This window comes from Ursus maritimus, unplaced genomic scaffold (genome assembly GCF_017311325.1).
Source record: "Ursus maritimus isolate PB19 unplaced genomic scaffold, ASM1731132v1 scaffold_15, whole genome shotgun sequence".
NCBI classification, from domain to species: domain Eukaryota; kingdom Metazoa; phylum Chordata; class Mammalia; order Carnivora; family Ursidae; genus Ursus; species Ursus maritimus.
The window spans coordinates 24691383-24719198 of record NW_024423897.1 but is presented as its reverse complement, the minus strand read 5'-3'; the positions used below and the strand labels follow the sequence as shown (position 1 = coordinate 24719198).

Below are 27816 nucleotides of genomic sequence, written 5' to 3'. Positions count from 1 at the left end.
GACAAGCCTGGGAAGTAATCTGGAGTGATCCATTTCTTTGGCTACAATGATTGGCTACAAAAATTTAGCTTTTGCATGTGATCAGATGGTATAGGCATTTATTTCAAATCAGGTCAATGAGACTTAACCTTGGAACTTTGGCTGAAACACTTGGAAAAGAGACCTTCTCTTTTCACTGGAGTTTCTAAGACATCATCCTGGAGTCTCAGTGGCCATCTCTGTCACCATCTTAGGAAAGCACCTTGAAAACAAGGCCAACATAGAGGAAATATGACCAAAAAGTAGAACTGAAATATTCCTAGTGTCACTCTTTGAATACCTCGATCTGGGTGTAATTAGAGCCACTTCTACCCCTGGATTTTCTGTTTCATATCCTAATAAATACTTTCTCTCTCTCTCTTTACTTAAGCCACCTTGAATTGAGTTTCTGTCACTGCTACGGAAAGACTACTGATGTACAGATATAGTATAATAATGATACTATAATTATTTTAAAATTTTTCTGTCTGGTAAAAAAGAATCACCAAGAGCTTAAGGTTGAACAGGGATGACAGACCAAATCACTTCTCGCATTTGTAGTAAACTATTTACTCAGTATCTTAAATTTATAGGGCCTGAGCCAGTGAGAGAGTTTCAACTCACTTGCCCTAAGTCCTTGTCATTACAACAGTAGGCAGTAGTACCTTGTTGCCCTTCAGATGCTCAGCTGACTCTGTATCTGGCTGAACTTGGATTTGAGAGGTAGTGCTACTCCAAGTCAGTGTTTCTCAACCAGGGGTGATTTGGCAATACTAGAGAACATTTTTTGTTGTGATAACAGAGGGGGGAAATATCCTACTACCATGTAATGGGTAGAGGTCAGGGATGCTGCTAAACTTTCTACAATGTAGACTGCCTCCTCCCCCAGGCCCGCAGAAAGAATTATCCAGCCCCAAATCTCCATAGCGTTGAGGTTGAGAAATCCTGCTTTGTGCCGTCTGTGGTTACTTGGCAAATTATAGTGTGGGACTATATTTGCTTGTTTCTGGATAAATAATAATACAGGAAGGTTCAAGCTTGAACATGTCAGAACACGATGTCTTGGAGGAGAGTCTTTCTTCATCTTGTCTCCCATGGTGGGTCCTAAAGCCTGTAAAGTGACTCAACAGAGAATGGGTTCTTAATGTTATTCAGTCCCTATTCAAAAACGGATTCCTCAAACATATATTCGTATCCTCTGTTCTGTTCTGTAGAAGGACTTTCAACCGAGGATGGCCTGGGGCGCTAAACAAAGGGAAAACACAATTTAGGATCTCCTGATGGAATCTGGTTCCACAGCATACTTCTTGACACAAATCCACATTCTGGTTTTAAATATTGAGGGCCTTTTCCTCTAGCTGGAAAACAGGCAACTCAGATTTTAATCTGTGACATTAAGATCTGAATGAAAACCAGGAATAAAAGCTTAACCTCACTTTTCTTGCTATTAAAAAATTTAATTTTTCCATGATCACGTGGTATTTGGCTTTCCTGCTTCCATCCCTTCCTGGGGATGTGTTTTGGATCCTATCTAGTATTGCTACTAATGGAGACTTGTTCTTTTGTTTCTTCAAGTGCCTAGCACATAGAGGATATTCGACACACTTTCCACTGTGCTTTGTTATAAGAGATTCTAAGGTCTCCAATAGTAAGTTCTCATGACGGGGTCCTTCTGAGGGTTGGGGGCTATGAGGCAGTTAAGAGCTATTATCTGAGGTCCTGGATAATAGTGTTTGCAGTTGTACCAAGCAGGAGAAAGCATGTGAGGGGACCAGTGCAGCCTAGAATCCAGCCCAAGCTCCCCTTCTCAAGGTCTGTGCTTGACTAAGAGATGTATTCACCAAAGACACTGACCACTGGCCTGGTCACACTCTCTGTGGTGTTATGTTCCTCTAGAAGGGATGCCCCTGCCTTCAGAAGAGGTTAGGGGAGACACCATGAGGACCCAGACCTAAAATGCCCACAGGCTGTTTGAAAGAGACATTTCATCCTACATGCAGATGTCCTTGAGCTACTGGAGTCCATGCCTTACTGCAGGCTTCCATTATCCACACCTACAGTCTGGGCTCATACGCAGTATAATTATCATTTCAGCAAGGTCCTATTAAGTCCTACTACCCAGCTATAAAAATATAGCAGGTGCTTATTAGGTTCTGACACAAACCCAAAGACAAATTGCATGGGCACTGTGCTTAGAGCACGCACCTGTGTCTTTCACTTGAAGTCCACATGGCCTTTATGTTTTACTGCAGGGTAATCATTTGAAAAGCAGAGCTGGGATGTTTTGTTTCCCCTCTTGCAGTTAATTGTTAGCTAAGACACAAGGAAGGTGAATGAAAGAAAACTTCCCTGAATCAAAAGGTGAAGTCATCTGTAATGACTCAGACCCAAAAAAAGTAGCTGAGAGGACGTCATCAAGCCCACTATATTATTACCTTCCCCTCTTGGGTTTCCCTTCCCAGTGAATGACACCAGAGTTCCCCTAGTACTCAAATTGGAAACCAGGTTGCCAGCTTAGACCTCTGTCTTTCTCTCTCCTCCAAGCTTGAAGAATGACCAAATTCAGTTAACTCTACCTCTTTAACACCTCTTATATCACCTCTGCCTCTTTGCTTTCATGACTTCACTGCCTTAGTCCAGCGGTCATCATCTGTTGCCTGGCCTGTTAGAATGGAGAGTATCCTGCTTTCAATCCCTTCTCCTGGCAGCTGCCCCCAAGAATGTGAAAACCTAAGTCTGATCATGTTGTTCCCCAGCCTTTACTCTGCCTTTGCCTTGACCTTCTTTCCCCCCAGTCCTGTTTTTCTGATGAACCTCTAGTTACCTAGCTTTGTGAGTCAGCTCATGTGTCTCTTCCTGGGGAAAACCCTCTGCTTTCACCTTTCTACAAGTGACCACTCCCTTCTTCATACCCTACTGTGTCCTGTACATACTTCTTCAGTACACTTGTGTCCCCTATGCTGGAAACTCCTTCAAGGTGGGATATCTTCAACCTACAGGGTCCTACATGGCCTCTGGGGCAGGGTAGCTGCTTAGTAAATGCCTACGGTTCACAAGAATACTGTTTCAGACTTTGTCGCTGACAAAGAACTTTCAAAAATACCGTCGCAGGATTTCTTTTCCTTCGGTGCCCGTGGTTCTTGGTCACACCGCTTTGAAGAATGAAGAGGTAGACCAGACGAAGAGTGGTGGGCGGCAAAGCAAGGTTTATTGAGAGAGAGTAAAGCACAGTTTATTGGGCAATAGCACAAAGCTCCCGAAGAGGGAGGGGACCCGAGGGGTTGCCAGTTTGGCGTTTAAATCTAGAGGTTTTTATGTACTCTTTGGTGTGGGCTGTTTTAATCTGATTAACCCTCCGTGTGCCTGTCACCCAATCGATCAGGTTTTGTCCACTCACTCATGAACCTATCAGGTAGTTGTTCACGTGGGAAAGGGTGGAGGGCTCCTTCCAGGGTGGTGTAAAGTCTTTTTAAGGGTGGTTTCCTTTTAGGGTGGGGACCTCTTGTCTCTGCCTGCCTTTCTTTGGACTATCCTTCATTACCACTATCTCACTTAAAGGTTTTTTTCTCTGAGACTTGCATCCTGGCTCTGGAAAAAGTCCCTTGATATTTCTGAACTTCAGTGTCCCTATATATCAGGTATAATCATACCTATTTGTGGACTAAGATCCATGTTCTTCTCTTGGTCATGCAGTTGCCTCTCCAAGAGAGACTGAGAAAAATGACCATTTATTTACTTATGTAACAAGTGCAAATGCTGTCTGGCAAAGTGCAAGCTTTACATCAACTGTAATCAGATTCACATCTCAGTTTCCACTTTTCCACTGACTCAGACTGTCTGTGTAGAGTATAAGTCACTGTAAAGATGTTTAAAATGAATTTGAAATGATTGCATATAATTTAATAAATCTGAAGGACAATTAGATTCCTGTCACTGTGTTAGAAGCTTTCACATTCATCAGGCCAATTATTATTATAACCATCGTGCCCAGTGTGCTGTATTTACCCTTGGTGAACCTCCTGCCTGCTGAAGCCAGGGAATCATTTGATTAAAACATTGATTAAGTGCTAATTGTATATTTTCCACAGCAACTAACACAGTGGTTTGTACAAAGCTGTGATCTAAGTCGTGTAAGACTTAGCTCTCTTGGAGGAGTTCATGAACATCTAATCCCTTTAGATATTAGAACTAAATGACTAGCTGGAATTCCTAAAAAATAGGTCTAGAAACTAGGAGCACAGGAAGGCAAAATCACTCTCAGCTGAGAGATCAATCCATCCTTGCGTTATGGAGGAAAATGAGAATTTCCTTGAAGACCAATTACCAAATAATATTAGCTGACATTTATTAAGCCCTTACCATGGTAAACACTTTACAAGGAATATCTCATTTAATCCTTTAGAGAGTCCCATGGGGTTATGATTTGCAATTACATTTTATAGAGGAAGAAACTGAAACACAAGGGAGCAGAATCAGAGGAGTGGCAGCAGCAGAAGTTCAATCCGAGAGTTGGTTTCAGATCCTACGCAATCAACCCATCCTCTAGAAGGCAACCAGGCAGTGTCTGGTGATGGCATTAGGTGTCACCTCTGCAGATGAATGATTTGACAAATCTGTCCCAATTCTGCTGTGCTTGGAGAACCCCCCCCCCCAGTCCCTGTTCTGTGAACATGGATGGAACAACCGATGTGAGTGTCGGGATCTCCTCTCTCTCTCTCAAGTTAGACATTTCCAGATCACTTACGCAAGATGGCTTTGGGTTTTGGAGAGATATGGAGTAGAGCTGTGTGTGTGTGTGTATGTGCACGTGTGTGTGTGTTGGGGGGGAAGGGGGTGGGAAGGGAGCTACTTTGAGGACTCTGCATCCTCGCTGTTCTTCTTGGAGCTTCTTCTCATTTTAAATACTGACCCACCATTTCTTTAGTCAGTCGGAGTACTGAGCGCTCAGGTCTGGATGCAGTGACTCTAGCGAGAGCCAAGGACAAACTCTGATTCACCACCCTGGATCCAGGACCTCAAGGCCTTCTTGTAGACATGCCAGTCAACATCTGGTGCAGAAAGCCGGGCTCAGATTGCAGGCCTACTGCTGTATAGTCACTGCTGAGGGCTCTTTCCAGGCACCCAGAGGAGCACAGTTTTCCAAGAGTCTCTCCATGGAACTTGGAGTCCATTGGAAAATTCCAACACTTACAGAGGCAAAAATGAATTTTAGAAGGCTGTAGTAATTCAAAGCAAAACAAAATAATCCATTTCCCCGAGGGCGTTTGAATTTAGCTTCTGATGAAAATAAGACTGTTTCAGTGACATCATATAGCCGTGTTTATCTCATCCTGCCATCTCTGAGCGGGGCCAGCTCAGTGCTTGCTCCCAGCCAAAACCAACAGCCGGGCCTCTTTTGCAACATTGAGAACTCACTCTTTTATTTGATGCTGAGAAATCTCCCTAAAGGAACGCTTCGCAGAACTGTGCTCAGTATCCTGCTCTTTAGTAGGAAAACAAATCCAGGATGGTTTTAAGGACGATCGGTTATCGCAGAGTCAAAGTTCATACCATTAAACCAGGCTATTTTTCCATTGGATGTTTCACTTACTATGTGCTCAGAAGGGCTCCAAATAAAACAATCTGGCCAATTCCTTCTTCACTTCTCTCTCTGCCAATGAATAAATGCTGAATATTATAGTTCACATGACTGAATTTATTCTCCGCTCCACAGCCTGTTATTAATGTAACTTCCATTTTATTACATGCCTGCTGTATGTGAGTCTCCATTCTGGCTGCCACGGTGAATTGAAGGATGAAAAAGACACTCCTTTTCCTCTCTAGAGGAGACTGAAGAGATGTCACCACAAATAAAACATCTGAACAAGCCACGTGATTATCACCATTCGCTGATGCACCCACTAGGACCCAGAGGAGGAATCTGAGTGAAGAGGAATTTGGCCTGGACTTATAATGCTGCACAGAGCTTTCTTGAGCAGATGTGACATCGGCCGAAGACACACGATTGATTATGCTGTACCAGTATTTGGGGGAATAGCTGCATTCACCATAGCCATTCATTATCATTGAGTGCTGTGATCTGTGAGTTTCAGTTCCGACTGCAAAACCCAAAAGGGTCAGTGCAGATCGCACTGTCCGCTTCCCGTCTTTAACAGAGGTAAGAACCACCTTCCACCCCAACCCCACTCCCCATTGCACAGAGAAGAGTTAATCAGAGGTCCCCCCTTGGCATATACTTTGCCTTCTTTTTGCTCTGGCCAGCAATCCAATCTCTGAAAAGGTGGGGGGGCTCATGGCATCTCAGGAAGATGCTGGTCACGGGTCCAAGGAGCTCCGGGTTGCTGGTGGTGCACATTTCTGTTGTAAGGCCCTGCGTTCAAGCAGACTGAAAACTCCAGCTCCCCATCTACCTCCTGGGCCATGTTTCTCTTAGCTCAGTTTCCCAGAGCTGTGCAGAGGCCAGGGCAGTGGATCCAGCCAAAACATGTCCTTGGCAGAGACGCCAAAAGGGAGCCCTGAAGAACAAAGGAAGTCTAGCAGATAACTGGCTCCTCGGAAGGAATCCGGAGGGTTAGAGCCACAGTGAGCTGTTGGCACCAGCGGGGGATGGAAACGGCCTTGCAAACTGAGTCCCAGCCTGTCTGTGCATCTTGGTGGCCTGAATGCTGTCAAACCACACCCCCTTCCTGGCAGACACGCGGGGTGAATGACGGCTGGGTGCAGGATGCTGTGTCTCCGTCTTAGATGTGCGGCCTTTCCTAGGAGCCCAGGCAACCTGGGAGGAGGAAGCCGAGCCACACAGAGATGCTGTGTGCTCTGACTACCACAGGGGCCTGCTCCTCGTTTCCCTCACCACCCCAGTCCCAGCCAGGGGGTCAGAGGTGGGGCAGTGAGGATGAGGGGATTTGTCATGGTTTCTTTATTTTTTTAATTTTTATTTTTTAAAGATTTTATTTATTTATTTGTCAGAAAGAGAGAGAGAACGAGCACAAGGAGGAGAAGCTGCAGGCAGAGGGAGAAGCAGGCCCCCCCCTGAGCGAGGAGCCGGGACTCGGGACTTGATCCCATCCTGGGATCATGACCTGAGACAAAGGCAGACGCTTAACCAGTTGAGCCACCCAGGGGTCCCACTATCATGGTTTCTTTAAAAAGAAAATGCACAAGTTCTTTCTATTTAGCCAAGCCTCAGGCAGATAAGAAGTATGCCTTTCAAACACAGGACAGGGTCTTTCTGATACTAGAATCACTTGTTTTGCAGCTAAAAGGGCAACAACCCTTAGGCCTGGTGAACCTGGGTCAGAAGATAGAACCTGGGTATTTACAAAGTTTACTGCACAACCCCTGGTGAGTCCTTTACCCTGAATCAGTAAAATCCTGCTTTTTTTTCTTTTAAAGATCTATTTATTTATTTGTGATAGAGAGAGTGAGCACAAGCAGGGGGAATAGCAGGCAGAGGGGGAAGCAGGCTCCCTGCTGAACAAGGAGCCAGATGTGAGACTCGAATCCAGGACCCTGAGATAAGGGCCTGAGCCGAAGGCAGGCCCTTAACCGACTGAGCCACCCAGCGCTTAACCGACTGAGCCACCCACTTGTCCCAGTAAAATCCTCCTTCTAGTTGCAAATGGAAGGATTGAGAATCTTGTGTTTTGTATACCAAGCAGAGGTGCTGGCTTCACTCATTCACTCTTCAAAATATATTTAGATCCCGAAGATGCGGCCTGATAGTTTAGATACCAAATGGTTCGGTATCTGTGTTGGTACCACACCTATGTCAACTAGTCACCTGATTTGGGCCAGATGATTTCTATATCTACCCTTTGTTTCTGTATTTCCAAAAAGGCAGAGTTAGCTGATTGAATAGAGCTGGGACCAGGAGTTCACCTCTTTGTCTGGGTTGAACACAGGACCCCCACAAGGCCAATGAGTTCCAGTGACCAGAGACCAGCATCTGCTTTTATTCTTCTGAGGTTTAGTGACTGAGAACTTGGACTGGTACAAGGCCTCCTTGTTTGAGACCAAGCTCTGACGCTTAGTAGCTATATGACCTGGGGCAAGTTGCTTAACATCTCTATGCCTCAGTTTTCCCATCTGAAAGGTAATACAATCATAGTACAGTCCTCATAGATATCAGTAGCATGTAAAGCACTGGAAGAAACTCTCAATAAATGTTGGCTGTCATTATGCATTTTGTATTTTACAACTAATCCTTTGGAGGACATTCCAGCTTAATTACTGAGAGCTTCTCTGGGTCTTGAACACAAATTTACTTTGTGTGCTGGGATAGGAGGCTACATGCTTTCAGAGTCAACAAATATCCACTGAGAGCCTACCCTGTCCAAAGGTGCGCCGAGAAAAGGCATATACTTTGCCTTCACGTGGCTATTCATCCTGTTGGGAGATACTCATTTTATTGTGGTTTACTTGTTTGAAACATAGAAAGTATTATGAATAAGAGAAGCATCTGTAGGTACTTGGAATCTTTTTTTCTTCTCTTTCATGGCTAGAATCTCATTTTGATTCTGACAACAGCCCTGTGCAAAGCAGACAGTATTTGGAAGAGTGGTTTTCAATTCTCAGTGTCTTGGTGGGTTCTTTGGAGGTCCTTAGAAGCCAATGGGGGTGGGAGGTGAAATGGGTGTAAGGGTCCACTTGAGGGACCACCTCCAAATACACACGTATGTACCTCCTCCAATCAGGATATCTCTGTGGCAACATATTTGACATTGAACTTCCTCATGTCATCACATCAAGTTTCTGCTGGACGTAGACACTGGTGTGTGGAAGAAATCCATGGTCTGACTTATTGCTGCGAGTTAGGACTTCTGAGAGGTGGGCCTTGCCATAAGACTGAGACTCAAGAAATACCTTCTAGTAGAGGTATTTGTTTCCCTTTGGGGTTTGCTTAGTATACTGGAGCCTGGAAACAATTTAGTCCATCATTTTAGAGGATAAAACCACTTCCAAGCACCTCCTTCACTTGAACATTATAAAACCTGCAAACATTGTGATTGAAATGAAGGAATCAAACCCCAGATTAAAATACAAAGCACTACAAGTCTGAAAGATATATAATACATTTTAACCTGTTTTATAAACATACTCCATTTAGGAATATTAAAAATTATTGACCTCATGTTCACAAAATATTTTTACAATAATTCATATTTATCAGTACACTTGTTTCAGTGCACTAGAAATTTATTAATTGAATTTACTTTAAAACTTTAACTTTTTGCTACAAATAGAACCAGAAGCTATTGAACTTAAAATTTTGCAATTTTAAGGCAGCCAGAAAATAATTCCATAGTGATTAAATTCTGAACTTGATGTCCAGAACATCTTTTTTTTTTCTCCTTATTGGTAGTCATAAACATATTTTGTGTTTTTGAGAGTCTCAAAAAATACTTGTACTGATCTGGGCCATTTGGTGGAGAACATTCTTAAAGGTGTAAAACCAGAAGCCTTAATTATTAATGTATATTCATTATATATAATATATACCATATAATGTAGAATATATTAATATAATTAATATAACCCTCATGGTGTATAAAAATTTTATATATATTATCTCAGAAATCTTGGCACTGTAATTTTAAATAGCCCTTTTGGCCTTTAAAGAAGACATAGAAGCCTCCACGGTATGACTACAGGAGGCCTCTGGGCCTGAGCGCCAGGAATGCTGCTCCTTTCTGAATGTCCACCTGGCCCTGGGGCTCTCCCATTGCCAGTCTGTCTACGGTTCCCTCGCTGAGCCTGGAAGACATGCTGTCCCCCATCTCCTGAGCCACGCAGGGACAAAAACGGGCCCCTTGTTTTCCTTTTTGTTCTTTAGCAAAGTTCATTTAAAAATGCCAGCATCTCCTCATTGTGAAAATGGAAAAATATGAGAAAACAAATACAGATAATAAGAACAACATAAAAAGCTGCCGGTTTCTAAAGCACCTGCTGCAGCTTTCAAGCCTCCCCATACAGTCGGGGCTCCGATCTTCTGCCCCTGGCGTGGAGGAGAGGCACACATCCCCGGAGCTTTTCCTGGTAGTCTTTTTTCTTGCTGTTTGCCTTGTTTTATTTTATTGAAATGACCTTGTCGCACTGGTCCCAGAAGGTTATCAACTGCAACATCTATTTCAGGAATGGAAAATATTCACCATCCATCAATGGGGGTGGCGTATGCAGTGGTACTCAGCCCCGATTTCCTTTCAGAGTGGGGCCCTTTGGCCCCCCGCTACCGGGAGTAGTTGTGGCTGAAGCACTTGGTGGAGTTTCTCTGGGAATTAGCCTCTGCCCAAGAGAGCCACGTTGCCCAAGGCCATAACCCTTGCCTGGGAAAGCCTGCGTCCAGGGAGTGTTGGTTATTCAATGTGGAGGGCGTGAGGTCCAGGCCCCTTGCCTCTCCAGGGGCAATCTCAGCTCTAGGGAATCCCCTGAGGCCTCTGCCCCAATTGCAGGGCAGTTCAGCTTCTCTTGCCCTGCCCTGCTTCCCTCACCCCCTTACAGAAGTATATATAAGAGCTCTCCTGGATAAGCCCGCCCCATGCAGCTCTCAGGCTTTTGGAGTCTGCTTCCCAGGGAACTGATCTATGGCAGACTGGGCTGACTCTGGGCGGAAGACCAGAGCCCCGTGCTCAGAAGGGACTTGCACTTGGTTTAACGCTTTCCTGCAGTCATTTTGAAATTCTTAATTTTTAAACATTGGGTCCCATATTTTCACTTTACACTGGGCCCTACAAATTAAGTAGCCTGTCCCAGTGACAGGCACTGAAGGGGAAACCGACCTGGAGCACGATGTTGAGAAGGAATCTGTGATGTCTCCTAGGCTTGGGAGGGTAAGTGTTCTGTCTGCCATGGGTGTAGGGGGAGCTGAGGGGCGGGGGGGAGCGTTAACTGCCTTCTGTCCTGGCTTTACTGAGCTGTATTTTCTGAATACAGAAAATACAGAAAGGGCAGATGGAAAACATAACACAAATAGCACGTACCCTGCAACAGGTTTCAACAAAAATGGTGATGAAGAGATACATAGGGTGGAGTGAGGGTCAGGATAAGGCAGTTAGCATTACCTGGTAATCTTTTTTAAAAAGCGAAGTTGTGGGGTGCCTGGGTGACTCAGCTGGTTAAACGCTGGCTTAGGAGAGAGGCTTAGCTGGGTGTTTCGATTCGATAGCACACCGCACTGCTCTTTTCTGGTCTAAGTGAGGCCTGGTTTTTATCCTTCTAAGTTTCATGGATGGCTTCAGGGATGGCTCGGGGGCACGCTCTCCCACCGTCTGCACAGCTGGCGCACTCGCACCTGGGCCGGCCCTGGCAAGTGGCTTTCTGAGTTGACCCATTTCCCCTTTGCACTTTCACAGTATGACAACGCTTCCCCCATTAAATAACTGGGCACCTGCCTTTCCGATGAGGTCTTCTGGGTGCAGCCATTTTGATGGTGGAACAAATCAAGTAATTACAAGTATATTTTCAGTGAAAAAAAGATTCTGAGTAATACTCATGACCGAAACATCATCTCTCATTTTCTCCTTTAGTAGCACTTTTACAAAACTACCCTGTGAACATGTGCGTCGTTCATACCTGAGCCATACAAGCCGAGAGCTTTCCCCAGTCCTGCTCTGCTTCTTGTCCCAAAGTGGTTTCCCTTCCCAACCACAATCCCAACTGCTAGAGTTGCATCAAAAACAAAGAGAAAAGAAAACAATGGTTTATTATTATTAAGTGAAACATCTGTTTAAACAATGTACCCAATTTAAAATTGGTAAAAATAACACTAATAATTTTATATGTGTGTGTATATATATATATTTACACACACATATAATTTGAAAGAATACTTGACACATGTAATAAGCATGTGTAATGTATGTACATATATAATATATTTACATATATTAACTCACTTGATCCTCACAACACATTGAGGCACAGAGAGGTTAAACAATTTACCCAATATTACTTTCAATGCACGTGGACGGGGCTGGGGCTCAGAACCAGGCAGCCTGTGTTCTTGACTGCTATGCCATCTGCACACATGTTCTCCAATTGAATGGTGAGGCAGTTACCAAATGCATTATTTTTTACCTTAAATATAAAGTTTAAGATACATTAATGAAAGGTGTGTCCAAATACACAACTTGATGAAAGCTACTCATTGGTCGATGCAAATGGAATTCATTGTGAAACAGCCGGCACAAGGCAATTGATAAATGAACTTCATTTATCCAATCTGGAGAAGACCAAGGGTATGAGTAGGCCAAGTAGAGAGAAGGCAGACCATAGAAATTCTGGAATGTGAGAGAACTGAGAAAGGGGTTTTGAGACTTTTGAACCTGGAAACAGAATACAAAGGCAGAACTACCTTCAAATATCTGTGAGGAATCTCATAATTTTCTTTTGAATGAATCATGAATGAAATATTACCTATTAATCTTTTGCCCATTTAGAATAAGTGTTAATATCAGAATTCATTTTAATCAAATGTCCTTGGGCTCAGAAGAGTGGATTTTAAGATACTTTATTGAAAGAAATTTCCTTTTTTTTTTTTTTTGGAAGAAATTTCCTAGTAAGTCTAGATTTTGCTGGGTCCTATCAACAATGGGGAAGGAAGCAAAGTGAGGTGAGGCGGGTTATGGTCAGGGGTGGGGAATACAGAAATACAGAAAGGGCAGATGGAAAATATAACACAAATAGCACGTACCCTGCAACAGGTTTCAACAAAAATGGTGATGAAGAGATACATAGGGTGGAGTGAGGGTCAGGATAAGGCAGTTAGCATTACCTGGTAATCTTTTTTAAAAAGTGAAGTTGTGGGGTGCCTGGGTGACTCAGTTGGTTAAGCATGGGACTCTTGGTTTTGGCTCAGGTCATGATCTCAGTGTCATGAGATCAAGCCCCACATTGGGCTCCATGATCGGCATGGAGCCTGGTTAAGATTCTCTGTCTCCCTCTCCCTCTGCCACACCACCCCCTCTCGTGCGTTGTGTGTCTGTGCGCACCACGCATGCTCTCTCAAAATAAAAAAGTGAAGTTGTGTCAAAACAGCTTCTTGGAAGCACCCTCCTTTGACTATGGCCCACTAATACACAGAATTATGTGGGGTACCCTGTAAAATGCCGACTACAGTGCCTGGCCCTCTGGACACAACCTTCCTGACATTTTTGTTTCTATAGCTCCCTGGCAGAGCCAGCCCCAGAGGCCAGACAGACCTGTTCTGACTGGTCTGCGGCTTTCACCTTCACCTGTCTGGAAACCCTGGACTGCTCTCCAGTGTCCACAAGACTTCACGGTTTTTGAACTGATAGATTAGAGCGACAGAGCATATTTCCCCCTATTTCAAAACTTCTGTATAAAAATGGCTTTATTATTCTTACACTTAGTGTGATTGCCCATTTGTCAGCTAGACAGGGGCTCCCTTTATAAGGTTTGGAATTCAGTACCTATTGGTATTCCAACTGGACATGAAGCTTTCTTGAAGAATGGCTGCTGGATACATAATATGTTGAATTTAATGACCTAAACATATCCTGCCAGGGTGCATTTTCAAGACGAGCCAATGGTGCTTTCTGAAGAGTTTATGGTTTTTGCAATAACTTGGTCATTTTTTTCCCCCTTGGCCCACTGATACAGGAAGGTTAACCAAAAAAAGCCTCGGGAATGGAGTCACATGATCTGAGTTGGTGTTCTTTTTCTGACCTGAGTTTTATAGACTTATGGAACCACTCTCCAATCCTCAGTTTTTACATGGACGAATGGGTGTAATTTTACCTCTAATATTTAATGAAATGTGGGACAGCGGAAGAGTACTATGTGAAATTTTATAAGTTTGGTGAATCATTTTCCTTTTAGGAGAGCATCTGCGTCTAAAAGTCTGGCTCATGGGGCGCCTGGGTGGCTCAGTCAGTTGAGCATCTGCCTTTGGCTCAGGTCATGATCCCAGGGTCCTGGGATGGAGTCCTCCCATGTCAGGCTCCTTGCTCAGTGGTAAGCCTGCTTCTGTCTCTGCCCCCCCCCCAACTTGTGCTCTCTCAAATAAATAAAATCTTAAAAAAAAATGTCTGGCTCATGAAAAAAAAATTGGTGACTGACAGCTGATATTAATTATGTACTCACTGATTAGATGGGTCACTTCATTTAGCCCCATAACAATCTTATAGAGTAGGGGTTTTGTTTTTGTTTTTGTTTTTGTTTTTCTCATCTTTGTAGGTAAGGAAAACAGAAGCATAGAGTCAACAACTTGCTATTGGTCACCCAGGAACAATGGTATCAGCTGGGATTTGAACCCTGGCTACTTCCTGCTGGGGCTTGACTTTGTAACTGTGAGTCCTTTGAAGGCTTGAAGTGGGGGCCAGCTAGCTGAGCAGTAATTCTGTCCAGACACAATGTCTCTCTTTTAAATGTTTTTTTTTTTAAAGATTTTATTTTTATTTATTTGACAGAGATAGAGACAGCCAGCAAGAGAGGGAACACAAGCAGGGGGAGTGGGAGAGGGAGAAGCAGGCTCCCAGCGGGGGCGCCTGATGTGGGGCTCGATCCCAGAACGCCGGGATCACGCCCTGAGCCGAAGGCAGACGCTTAACGACTGCGCCACCCAGGTGCCCCTCTTTTAAATGTTTTTTTACCTTTATTTCATATGTCTCACTTTAGATAGTATTTATCTCAATAGAGAGGAATATAAATGTGGAGAAACATCATCTCTACACTTTGGAAAACCTAATTAGAAATGAAAATTTAAAAGACCTGCCACGAATTTCTGCCCTGAGGCTGACAGTGGAAATTTGCTCTCAGAGGTCATTGTGGGTTGGCCACTGGAGGCTTTCTTAAGCAGGAAAATAAACGTTTAAAACCAAGAATATGAGGAGATGAACATTTTAAAACTCCAGGGTTTTGGAGGCTATCATGTTAAAATACCTTCTGAAAAGCTAATGTATTAGAATTTGTATAGGTATTTGTAATTTATGTAAAATGGCTGTCCTAATTTGGGGCTGATCACAATAGCTGGTGTATCATATGTACTCAATAAATACATTTTTTAAAAAAAGATTTATTTATTTATTTGAGAGGGAGAAAGAGTATGTGCAAGCATGAGCAGGGGGGAGGGGCAGAAGGAGAGGGAGAGAATCCCAAGCAGACTCCCTGCCAAACATGGAGCCTGATACCGGGCTTGATCCCACCACCCCGAAATCATGACCTGAGCCCAAATCAGGAGTTGGCTGCTTAATAGACCGAGCCATCCAGCTACCCCAATAAATACATTTTAAATGAGCAGATGAATGAATGAATCTGGCAAAGACAATGTCAGTTCCAGCACTTGCCAAAAATAATAATATCTAATATTTACTAATGGCTTATTATGTGTTAGGTATGGTCTAAATATATAGCACACCGTAGCTCTTTCAACTCTTAAACAACCCTAGGAAGTAAGGACTATTTTTTTTTTCTTTTTAAATATTTTATTTATTTATTTGACAGAGGTAGAAACAGCCAGCAAGAGAGGGAACACAAGCAGGGGGAATGGGAGAGGAAGAAGCAGGCTCCCAGCAAAAGAGCCTGACGTGGGGCTTGATCCCAGAACGCGGGGATCACGCCCTAAGCCAAAGGCAGATGCTTAAGGACTGAGCCACCCCAGGACTATTTTTAATCTTTATTTTGAAGGTAAGAATAATGAGGATCAGAGGTACTTTCAGTAACTTACCCAAAGTAAGCTGTACACCCAAGATTTAAACTTGGGCCCTGTGGCCTGGAGTCTATGCTTGAAACTGTAGGGACAAGCACTCTCTCCAAGAAATGAAGCTCGTTTTGGCCTAATTAAGCTCTGCTTAGTCACCCCCAGGGGAGAAGTGGTCTGCAGGCTTTCTGGAGGGGCCTCTTGGAGCTGAGTGCTGGGGCTGACTAATGAGGTTATGTGAGGGCAATACTGAATTGGGCAAGGAGTGAGGGTGGGTTGTGGGCCAGGCTTTTAGTAAAGGGAATCATCACTTTCTGTGGCTAACAGAGATAGTGCTCCTTGGGCAGTCCTTTAGCTGATCCAACTGGCTCTCTTAAAAGTGAATGGAGGGGTGCCTGGGTGTCTCAGTTGATTGGGCATCTGACTCTTGACTTAGGCTTGGGTCATAATCTCAGAGTCCTGGGTTCGAGCCCCACATTGGACTGCGTGCTTAGTGGGGAATCTGCTTGAGTATTCTATCTCCCTTTCTCTCTGCCTCCCACCCCCACTCATGCACTCACACCCTCTCTCTCTCTCTCTAAAATAAATAAATCTTTCTCTCTTACAATAACACGATGCTTTTTTTTCAGATTGTTTTTTACCCCAAAATTGTTGCAATATACATTTTTTAAAAAGATTTTATTTACTTATTTGATGGAGAGAGAGAGAGAGCACAAGCAGGGGGAGCAGCAGGTAGAGGAAGAGGGAGAAGCAGGCTCCCCACTGAGCAAGGAACCCGATTCTGGGCTTGATCCAGGACCCTGGGATTATGACCTGAGCCAGAGGCAGATGCTTAACCGACTGAGCCACCCAGGTACCCCACAATATACATTTTTAAAAACAATATTTTCTTCTATAATCACAAAGCAAAACAAGAGGCAGAATACCCATCATCATTTCAGAAACAATGATTGTATACTTTTAACATAATATTCAGGTATTTTTAATGACTATCTTATACCAATTTTTAATCATATATACTAAGTGTATACATTTACTAGTTGAAAAATATATTGGTTCTACCTACCTACTACTTTTGATACACTATACAGTAACTTTTGTCTTCTTCCTAATAGCACAATTTATAAGGACAGGAACACAAAAGATATGTTAGAGAGGTGAAGAAAGTATCAGAGAAATTTCCTCAGCCTTTGTTTGCCATCTCTTTACCTCTCCTTTATGCACATACTGCATTTAGCTGGTCCTCTTTTATCCCCCTTTCATCCTATTGCTATCTAAAGACCTCTCTGCCTTCAGAGCAAGGACAAGTATTCCATATTATTTATTGTTGCTATTGAATTAGCTTATATTACAAGTCAAAAAAAGAAGAAAGAAATGCTTGAGGTTAAGAATGATACACAGAAACTGAGGGAGAGTAAAGAAAAAAAAATATGGAAAGTGGTCATACCCCATCAGTGATTATCTGGCAACTCTGGAACAGAGGTTCCTATCTGGACTTAATATCATCAATATAGGGTCAAAAACAAAGTACAACGCTCCAATGATCAGGCTTTATGACTTTACTTTTTGAATATAGCTCAGTTTCATCTCTAATTAGTTGAAAAAACATTTCATTCTGAAGAAGAGCTTATTTCTCATCTAGACATATAAGAAGAGAAATGGCAAGGCTTTCTTTACTACTTGCGGAAGAACCAGAGGGGCAAAATAAATTTTTCCTGTATTTGTACTCATGATTCCCCTTGTCTCCCCTGCTGTCCTGCATAAAGACAAACTTCACAGGAAACTGAGAGATTATACAAAGTACAATCATCTGATAAAAACAACAACAACAACAATTTTAGCTTATCTCCCTGACTCTTCCCACCCCACCATCCCCCTTACACAGCAAAGATCAGTGTGTTGAGTTTGGCAAGGAGAGTAACTAAAGAAGGTAAAGTGAGAGCTCACAGAACACTTAATACTAAGTTAAAATTCTAACATCATAACATCAAGGTGTCAATCCAACTTTAAACCCATTTGGGAAAGTTTAAGTTATTAATTTAAAAATATGGTAGTACTTCTTTAGCAACTGTAACCTCTTTATATCCTCTTAATTGCTCATGCTAACAACTTTATTGCATACACTACTCCTTATAAATAAATAAATCTTAAAAAAAAGAAGTGAACGGAACTGGGAATAGGGTGATTGAAGGGCCTCAGTTTTCAGCACCTAAATTCAATATGGTACCTAACATGTTGTCCCCTGGCAAGATGAACAAAGGTCAGAGAAGCCCAACCTCAGAGAAGCCCAAGAAAGAGCAATGCTATCAGCAGAAATAGGGTCTCCTCTCTTGGGACTGGCCCTCTAGGAGGTCCTGGGTTGCCCTGACAATCCTGACAAGGTGAAAAAAAAGCAAAACAAAACAAATGCACAGCAGGGGGTTGTCTGGATGAACTTACAAAGGGATTCATAAGCTTCTCCTAGCTTCTCCTTGACTGTCATAATGACAGAAAGGAACTTGTGCTGGCAACCAAAAAGAAAGTTCTCCCACAGTCCTCCAGGATGGTGTGGGGTGGGATGGATAAATTAAAACCTGGAAATCTGTCCATTAAAGTCAGGTTGACTAAAAAAAAATTAGGGAGGAATAAAAAGCATTTTCAGCAGCCCAATGTGGACCCACTGCTCTGCCTCTTGTTGTGAGACTTCATCTGGGGGTTCAATACCACCTTGCTCCTCAACAACATCAGGCCAGGGCTGTGCAGATGGGTCCTTGTACAGGTGTGGACTGCAGACTGTCTACTTTGGCTCAGAATTACTGTTATATTCTGATATATTATTATTATTATTATTATTATTAATTTTTAAAGATTTTATTGATTTATTTGACAGAGAGGGAGAGATGGCCAGCGAGAGAGGGAACACAAGCAGAGGGAGTGGGAGAGGAAGAAGCAGGCTCCCAGCGGAGCATGGAGCCCGATGCAGGGCTCGATTCCAGGACCCGGCAGAAGGCAGATGCTTAACGACTGAGCCACCCAGATGCCCCCCGATATATTATTATATATAATAATTTATTATTATTATTATTAACCACAAAATCTTACGGTTGAACTAAAACAGATAGATCATATTACATTTATTTTTTAAAAGATACTTTTGGTTACATAAATTATTTGCAAGGAATAATAGTAATAGATGGTAGTAATAGATGAACACATTATAGTTATTTACCATCCCGAAATGTTTTTCTTATTTCAAATTATAATTTTGCAGGGATAAACTCCCTCAGGTATGAGAAGGGAAGGAAAACAAATGACAGCCTCTCCCTTGCCTGTTTCTGATTTGAGCTTTTCACTGTCTTCCATGTCGAGACTTGGAGCACAGGGCAAGCACCCCACCTGTGTCAGCCACCGACAGTGCCATCATTTTAATCACTCAAGAAGCCTCCCTTTCGGGAATGTATATTGCTTCTTGGCTCCTGCCTACTCCTTGGAAATTTGGGGCAAAGAGGCAGGAAAAATAATGTGATTGTTCAAGCAGAAATCAATGGGCTGGGATTGTTTCTTCACCTTGGGTGACTCCCTTGGTACTCAAGGAATAAACAGAATTGGCACCGAGCAGGGAAAACAGCACATCCCCTCTGGACTCACTCCCTTATTTATAAGCCATAACCTCAGGGACAGTAAGCCGGAGGACCTGCCAGCATGCTTGAGCCAGGATCTCGGCTAATGTCACAATAGCAGTGTTTCCCTGACATCTAAGAGCCCATGATTGCAAATAAAGCCTGAAACAAACTAAGCATTGAATAGTAATGTTATTCCAAAGAGGAAGTAGCAAGGTATGATGAACTGGTTCCCCCCAATTTTTTTCAAGTTTTGGAACCATGTGTGATGATGGCTTTGGTCAAGAAATAAAGTCGGGGAGTTTATAAGACTCAAGAAACCACAGAGATAGCTCCCTTGTTTGCGTCTTTGAACAGAGTAACAGCATGATCACGTCAGGAATTTGGCAGGGTCCAGAGGTTAAGGCCATGGGTAACTAACAGGGGATCCATGGTAATCTCATTTGTCTCAGAGTAGAGACTGCTAGTGTTCCCTTCTTCCTAAGAGAACCTCGATTCAATGTTATCAGCACTGTACCCAACTGGAAAACCACGTTTTCAAGCCTTCCTTTAGATAGGCAACTGAGTTTTGGCCAAAGAGATATAAGTGAATGTGGCATTGTGATTTATAATAAGAAATATATATTTGGTTTTCATCCTCATTTCTGGATCCTAAAACTCTTAAAATGTCCTAAGTGATGAAAACAATAAAACTGTCTTGATATTCATAACAAACCCCTTTCAACCACATGTGAAATTATGCTAGCAGGTGACTTTTGGACTGTACCTAACGGTGGGGCTAGAGGCAGGAGACCCAACCATGTGATTGGAGGGCTGGAACTTTCAGTCCCACCTTTTGGCTTCTGGGGAGGGGAGAGGGGCTGTGGTGAGGTTGAACTGATCAACAATGGGCAATGATTTAATCAATCATGCCTATGTGATGAAACCTCTATAAAAACCCAAAAGGATGGGGTTCAGAGAATTTCTGGGGTGGTGAGCATGTGGAGGGTCTAGCAGAGTGGCATGCTCAGAGAGGACATGGAAGCGCCAAACCCCATTCCCCATATCTTGTCCTGGGCATATCTTCTATCTGGTTGTTTCTGAGTAACATCCTTTGTAATTAGCCAGTAATCTAGTAAGAAAACTGGTTTTCTGAGTTCTGTGAGCCACTCTAGCAAATTATTTAAACCCGAGGAGGGGTTTGTGGGAACCTCTGATTTATAGCTAGTCAGTCAGAAGCACAGGTGACAGCCTGGACTTGGAATTGGGATCTGAAGCTGTGGGGCGGGCAGTCTTGTGGGACCGAGCCCTTAACCTATGGAATCTGAAGCTATCTCCAGGTAGACAGTGTGAGAATTGAGTTGAATTGTAGGACACCCAGCTGGTGTCTCAGAGAATTGTGTGGTGTGGAGAAAGGCCTCACACATCCTACGTGGGAAGTGTTGTGGGTTTGGTAGCTGTGCACGAGAAAAGGAGAAACACAGGGAAGAGAAGTGAATTTTTCCCACACAGTGAAAGTTATTGAGTGGGGTTCTTCCCGAAAGCTTCTACTGAAGGGGTTGACCCAGACATGTACCCATTTGTCCTTGGTGCTTCCTCTTCTCTCTGACTGTAGTATTGGCAGCTGCCATCTTGGGAGAAGAGGAGACCCTGAGGTTGTAAAACATACCTAGGATAGGAAAGCAGTAGCACAGAAGATATCTGGGCCCCTGATGACATGGCAGAATTTCCAAAGCAGCCCTAAATGGCTCATCTCTGAACTTAACGGTCAGGAGAGAACACTGAACTCCACCTGGCTCCAAGTCACTGTTACTCTGTGGACCAAGAGTGTTGACATCGCCTGGGAGCTTGTTAGAAAAGCAGTGCTCAGGCGCCTCCCGAAGTCAACTGAATCAGCATCTGCATTTGGACAAGATCCCCACAGGCTTTTCTTGTACAAAAATGTTGAGCACTGGTCTAGATGTAGTTAGTATCTGTACCTAGTTTCTCTGTTTATAAAATTGTTAACTGATATATCCTGAAGAATCATGCATCCTATTTGTTGGTACTAAAAAATGATAAGAATTATATAACCATAGGGTAGAACAACGAAAGGGACTTGAGTTCTTCATATACAAAGAAAGAAAGCTTTCGTGTAAATTAGTCAACTCATGGTCCAGCCACTATGCTTGGTAACAGAGCTGTAAAAATACCAGGGTCTCAAGTTCATGGTCTAATGAGGAAGACCATAGGCAATGCATTACAATAACTTGTTTAAATGCAGCAAGAGATACGCCCAGGTGTTTGGGGAAAATAGACGAGGAGTCTAAGCCTTCTCTCCTGGGTTATGGAGCAGGTTAGAGAATACTTCTTGAAGAGCTGTCACCTGTGTAGTTACAAATTATCTTGCATCTTTCCCCAGCTTTAGGACGCAGAAGCTAATCTTTTTGTGCTTAAGTCAGCCTCAGGGCCTCCCCCAGAGGAAGTAAACAGTTGCCGGCACTAATGTCTTCGCCCTATGTCATCTTCAGTCTCTTGGTTTACAATGTGTGCTCTTTGGCTCACTTACAGATGAGCAAAATGCAGATACTGAGTGGGGGGAATTTCAAGGGACTCAGAGTAGGAGACTAACCCTGTAGGAGGGGTTAGAGTTCATTAATCACTAATACCTTCTCAATTTTGTTAACACTGGGTTTTGAATTCCAGCATTGATTAGGTATTCCTCTTGCTCTGTCTTCTCTAATATGAAGTTGGAAATCCTTTTAACAGATGCTTAGAATAGATTTTTCTTTCTCTTTATATTTCTATTTGATATTCTTCAGTTCATTATATTATTAAAAATGAAATCACATTTTTGGGTATTTGTGGTTTGGCTGACTGGCTGGGAAACTGTTTTTCTGGCATTCATTAATAATTCTTTTCTTTCCATTTAAAGAACGTTTACTGGATGTGGTACTTGAAGAAAGAAAATGCCAAAGAAATGGGAGAGAGAATAAATGCCCTGTTGCCTGCAAAAACCCCAGAAACTTTTTTCTCTTCCTAATTTTTATGGCTTTGAAAGTATTGGGAATAGGAATCTTGTTCCTAACAAAACCCAAGTTTTTATTTCTCTCTTCAAGAGCTATGGCTTTAATCCACCCCCCTGCACCGCCCCCAGCTGCTTTTGTGACATGGTCTTCTAGGGTCTCATTTTCTTCTTCCTTAAAATAGACCAAAATAGCCCCATTGGTGAATACCATCATGGAAGTGAAACACACAAGGACTCAGCTTGCCTCAAACTCGTGGTCTGTCTACTTCTCTAGACAGTGCCTGGGTCTACGGCTCACTGTTTCCCACTGCCCTACGTTAACTGCAAGGAGAGGAAGTCAAGGAGAGGCTGGGAATCTTTTTATATTCTCTCTTCTGAAGAACTCCCAAGTTAGCAAGGAGCCAAACAGTGCTAACTGGAGGGTATTGCCAAGCATAATAGACTATACACAAATTAATGAGGCCTCCCTCATATTGCAACCCCAGCAGAAAACGATACGGCAGAAGCGATCCCCAATGCCCGGTTGCCTGCCACACAAGTTCATGCTCCGAGCTATGCGTTCAGCCAGTTCTAGGACGCTGACACCTTTGCATGGGTCCAACATGAGCTTTATAGCCACAGTCCTCTCCACCCGAATGTGTGATTTGGCTCTCGCGATTGCAAGAGGAAGTGCCCTTCCCTGCACAGAAATCCAAACACAGGATGAAACCACAGCTTGTTTTCAACAGGCCTCCTGTTGTGAGCCCTCCCAGCTCTCCACTGCCTTTCTGCAAGTGAGCGGGGGACCGGTGGTTTGAAGCCGTGGCCTCTGCCTCTTCCTGAGGATGCCTCCAACGAGGATCTTGAGATCATTCGTCATGAAATGGAGGTTGACCAGCGCGGCTCCACTGCACCAGATTGGGCTTGGTCAGATGTGAAGTTCTGATGTTCCAACACATGGCTTGTTTGCAAACCATGCCTTAGATATAAATATACTCAAAATACCTAAGAATATAGTGCTCTGAACGGGTGTGTCATTTATGGCTTCACTCCTCAATTATCATGTATTAAGTGCTCAGTATTCGTGCCAGGCTTGTGCGAGGTGCCACAGTTACAAGGCAGAAAAGAGACGGCATGGCCCTGAGTGCCTACGGCTTCAACTCTGCCTCGTCTCCCTCCACCGAACTCCAAGTTCAATGGGTGGCTGCCGATGGGTCTGGGGTACGGTGGGGATACAAGAGAGGTCGTGGCAGGTTCCACTCGGGCAGAAGGGTTGCACCCGGCCCGTGCAGAGCCCTTTGGTAAGTTAGAGCCTCATCCTCTGGACTCCTGTCGTTCCTTCACCAGAGCTCGGGATTCGGTGAGTGGAGTGTGGACTGGACTTACCCCACCCTCACCTCTGCGGCAGGTCCCAACCAGGACGGTTTTCTTTAGGGTGTGAGGCTTGAACTCGGTCTTGAAAAACAGAAATGTGTTCACTGAGAGACATGCTGGGAGGAAGGGCCCTTGGAGCAAAGGTAGAGAGATAAGACACCACCTGGCACATTCTGAGACCTACAGACTGTTGAACTTGGAGGAATGGGGCCCAAAAGGAAGGAGAGGTGGGCGGAGGCCTGACTAGAGATGACCCTGTGTTCCAAACTAAGAAGCAAATTCTTCATCCTGAAGTGTGTGCAGCAGTATTGAGGGGGTTCCCAGAATATGAGTGAGACAATCACATTACTCATCTTTGTGGCAGCACTGAAGTGGTCTGCAGGGGCTGAAAACAAGGGGAGGCCAAGTAGGAGAATATTGACATAGTCCAGGTGACGGAGAATGAGAGTCTGAACTCGCAGTGGGCAGCAGGGGTGGAGAGGTGAGACTAGATCTGAGAGAAAGACAGGTGGTAGAAACAGCAGAACTTGGAGGCTGATCAGATTCTAGAAGATTACAGAGATGGACGCATCAGGGATGAATGGCTCCCAGACTTCTCACTTGGGACCCTGGACTGATGCTGGTACTTTCTGCTTCGGAGGGATGCAGGAGGAAGAGGAACTTCATGGTTGCTCTCAGAAGCAGATTGCTACGTGCTCTCTCCCTAATGGCTACCATCTGCTCATGGCCCTGTTCTAACCGCAGCAGCGGCGACGGGTGTGGCAGGCAAAGCACAAAGGAGCTTATCAGTCTTCTCTTCGTGGTACAGATGACTTCGAAGGCTTTAGTCAGATCACACCCTGAACTTGAGCAGCCTGCTTTCACGTCACACAGAGAAAAATGTTCTTTCAAAGCTTCCAAAGGCTCTGACCCCATCGGGAGAAGCCAGTGTCTGCCATTGATTGTAGGGGGTGATGGGGGTGATGGGGGTAATGGGGGTGGTGGGTCAGCCCAACGATACTAGAAAGAAAGCCACTAAAGCACATGCCTGGACACACGTTAATACCCTCCACTTGCCCAACACAATGGGAAGCCTACCCTTTTTAGCACCGATAAAACCTGCTACTCTTCAGCTGCAAAGTCTGCATTAAACTAGAGCTCTTTTTACTGATGGCTGATAAAGTTAAACCTGCGAGCACCAATTTTCATCGTAGATAGACAAATATATATTTTCTTCTTCTCATTTCTCAATTTAACGGTGGTATATGTTTTTGAACTTTTTACTATGGAGAAATGCACACACGTAAGAAAGTAGAAGAGATAATATAACATATCCAACATGGTATCCACCTCCAACATAATTCCACCAATAATTAAGTCGTAACTAATCTTGTTTCCTCTATATCCCCGTTAATATCCCCCTTGCCTCTTAGATTATTTTGAAGCAAGTCTACTATATCCTGTATCTATATCTATAGATATATATACACGCATGAAATACCACAATATACATATTGTATGAAATACGTCATGTAATATAATAATATATATAAAGTCTATATTTTAAATAAACTCTGGAACAGTCTGAAATGTAAAGATCAGGAAGATAGTACAGAGAGTTTTTGTATTCCCAATATCCAAATTTCTCTGCTATTAACCTTTTACATTAGTAAGTTACATGTATGATAATTAATGAACCAATATTAATACATTATTATTATTACCTAAAGTCCATACTTTATTCAGATTTCCAATGTCCTTTTTCTGTTCCATGAGCCTATTTGAGGTATAGTTTTCTCTGCATTTAAAAATCTCTGTGGACTTAAGGATGCGATGCTCCCTTGTCCCCATTATCTGTACGTTTTTCAGGTCCAGGAAGCCTGCCTCTGATCAAGTGTTTACTTTATGCCCTTCCACCCTCCCTTCCCTTCCTCCCTTCCTGTCCCCTACTCTCACTTGGGAAAGGGTTGCCACAGCACACAGGCCCACAGAGGTAGGAGCACTGATCCCTTCGCTACCCTTAGGAGCCCTTTGGGCACTTGCTGGATTCCTCTGAGATTGCCACTGTGGGGTTCAGGCGAGGACACACCCCTGAATGATGACGCAGAGAATTCAGAACGAGGCAATGTATGCTCAAAAATACGTTTGTGAATCCAGCACAATAATCCATGAAACAGAATGAAAGGCTCCCAGACTGTTAGGGTTTATTTTCGCTTTGGCTGTTCACAGCATGGAGCGGGGGAGGGTTCCGTGACTTGCAGGCCTGGTGGGGGCCTGGGGAGGCGGCGCTGGTTGGTACTGGGTCAGTTCGCCCCTCCTCACGATGCGGCCACCTGGACACAGGCCATCTGCTCTCCGCTGGCGTCACGGGAAGTCATTTCCGTTTGGAGGTGCTTGGCTGAAATCAGCGCAGTGTGTGCGGTGCCACGTTTCTGATGCAATGCCTGCCTCCAGCCAGCCCGTCGAACACATCTAAGTGCGCTGGGTGGCTGGCTCAGGGCCAGGGTGGCGTCACTGCCATTAATAGAAGTCGAGGGAGCTCAGAAAAATGCTTTAGGTCTGGCAAGGGTTCTAGGTACTTTCGCCACAAGCATCTTTGCCATAGACGTTTGCCGCAAGCATTTGCGACACATAACTTTCTTAAAACATTTCCCCGTCGTAGAGACCCATTAAATATTTGCTGCATAGCTGCTTCCTTATTCTTTCTTTCTTTGTTTTTTAAAGCTGCTTCTTCATTCTGACAATTAACACCAAACCAAAGACCCAATACTCAGGGAAAAAATGGTGTTTTGTTTTTGTTCAGAGATGTCGATATTGTCTCTATTTCTGTTGTGGAAACACATGATCTTTAGCAAGTGGAGTTTAGATGCCATCATCACTACTTGCCAAGTAGGTCATTAGGCTCCAGAGCCTCAGTCTTTCTCATCTGTAGAATGGGAATTAAAATTCTAACTTTGCAGTAGAATTGTGATGATGAAGTCAGTGACATTCGTAAACGACTAGCACGGGGGCCTGGTGTATTGTGGATATTCAAGAATTGTCTTATTATCCAATTCACTATATAAGTGCTTTGTCTAATTTTCAATAGCCTTCCTTGCTTACTGTTTATCCTTCCTTTTACGATTTTCTTTTTATCATTTGATTGCTGTGCTTTTGGTGACACAAAACTATGAGTATGGCATTTTTTGGCTTTCATAAAGAAGCACAGGTGAGAAAAAGGCAGAAAAGGAATATTAATTCTACATGGAATCAGTCACGGAAAGTAACCGGTATAAATAGTCCACAGCGCTGGCACAGCATGAGGTTTTCAAACGCAATTATATACGTCAATGCCCTTCGGCTAAGGATCGGCGGGAGCACATCTGTCGGGTTTATGACTTGTCGCAGGGAAGCGAACCGCACACCAGAGAGGAGTGGGAAAGAACTTGCAGGATTTGGGCTTGTGTTAGGTGAGCGGGGGAGGGCTAAAGGAAACAAGGCTTGTGTCTGGGTTGGATGCTGTCAGGAAGACGGGCAAGTCTATGGTGGAACATTTTCATAAATCTGATCCAGAAAGAGGGACGGCAAAGGTTATTATTAGTAAAGAGACAGCTGTCACTCAGAGAAGCAAGAATCGGGGGGTGTTTTGTTGTTGTTTGTGATTTGGACAGCGTTCATGGTTTTGTCTGTGATACAGTGTGTTCTTATTTATGTCCTGACCTGCCGCAGTCAACAGAGTGAGCTTGTCTGAGGCTGATGTCCTGAGAAACTGTTCATGTTCAAGGGGAGAACCCCATGGCCTGTCTGTAAGCGCTGGGCTATTTCCCAACCACTGTGAGATCCAGCTGTGAGCGTCAGGCCAGTCTGCATAGGTCAGGCTGCTTTTCTCATTCTTAGGTATGAACCTGCTCTGAAATAGAATTTCGGTGCAGATAACAGGCACTGCTTTATTTTATGAGAACTGGATTTAACCCAGGGAATTAGGTACTTACAAAATTGTTGGAAGGACTGGAATAATGGCTCTGGGCTTGGAATCCAGGAACCACCCAGAGAACCAGCCAGAGAACCAGCCCTCCAGTTGAGCTGCTAACCACTTCATTTCCCACCTTCGTGATTGTGGCCATCACCACTGACATTGTTCCCTCCGGGAATTAGCTTCCTTGCTCCTTAGAGATCAGGAAGCCATGGTTGCAACTGTTAGCCTTAAAGCCACATCACATGTTCTAGGTGCAAACTAACAGTTG

The 27816-nt window shown here is 43.8% G+C and overlaps 1 long non-coding RNA gene across 1 annotated transcript; it reads left to right on the top strand.

Annotated features, from left to right (window-relative positions):
• Positions 1–4407: 4407 nt before the first annotated feature.
• LOC103664624 lies at positions 4408–24385 on the top strand. Its single transcript, XR_569105.1, has 3 exons — positions 4408–6175; positions 7277–7362; positions 22169–24385. It is a non-coding gene; the product is annotated as an uncharacterized LOC103664624 (long non-coding RNA).
• Positions 24386–27816: the final 3431 nt, after the last annotated feature.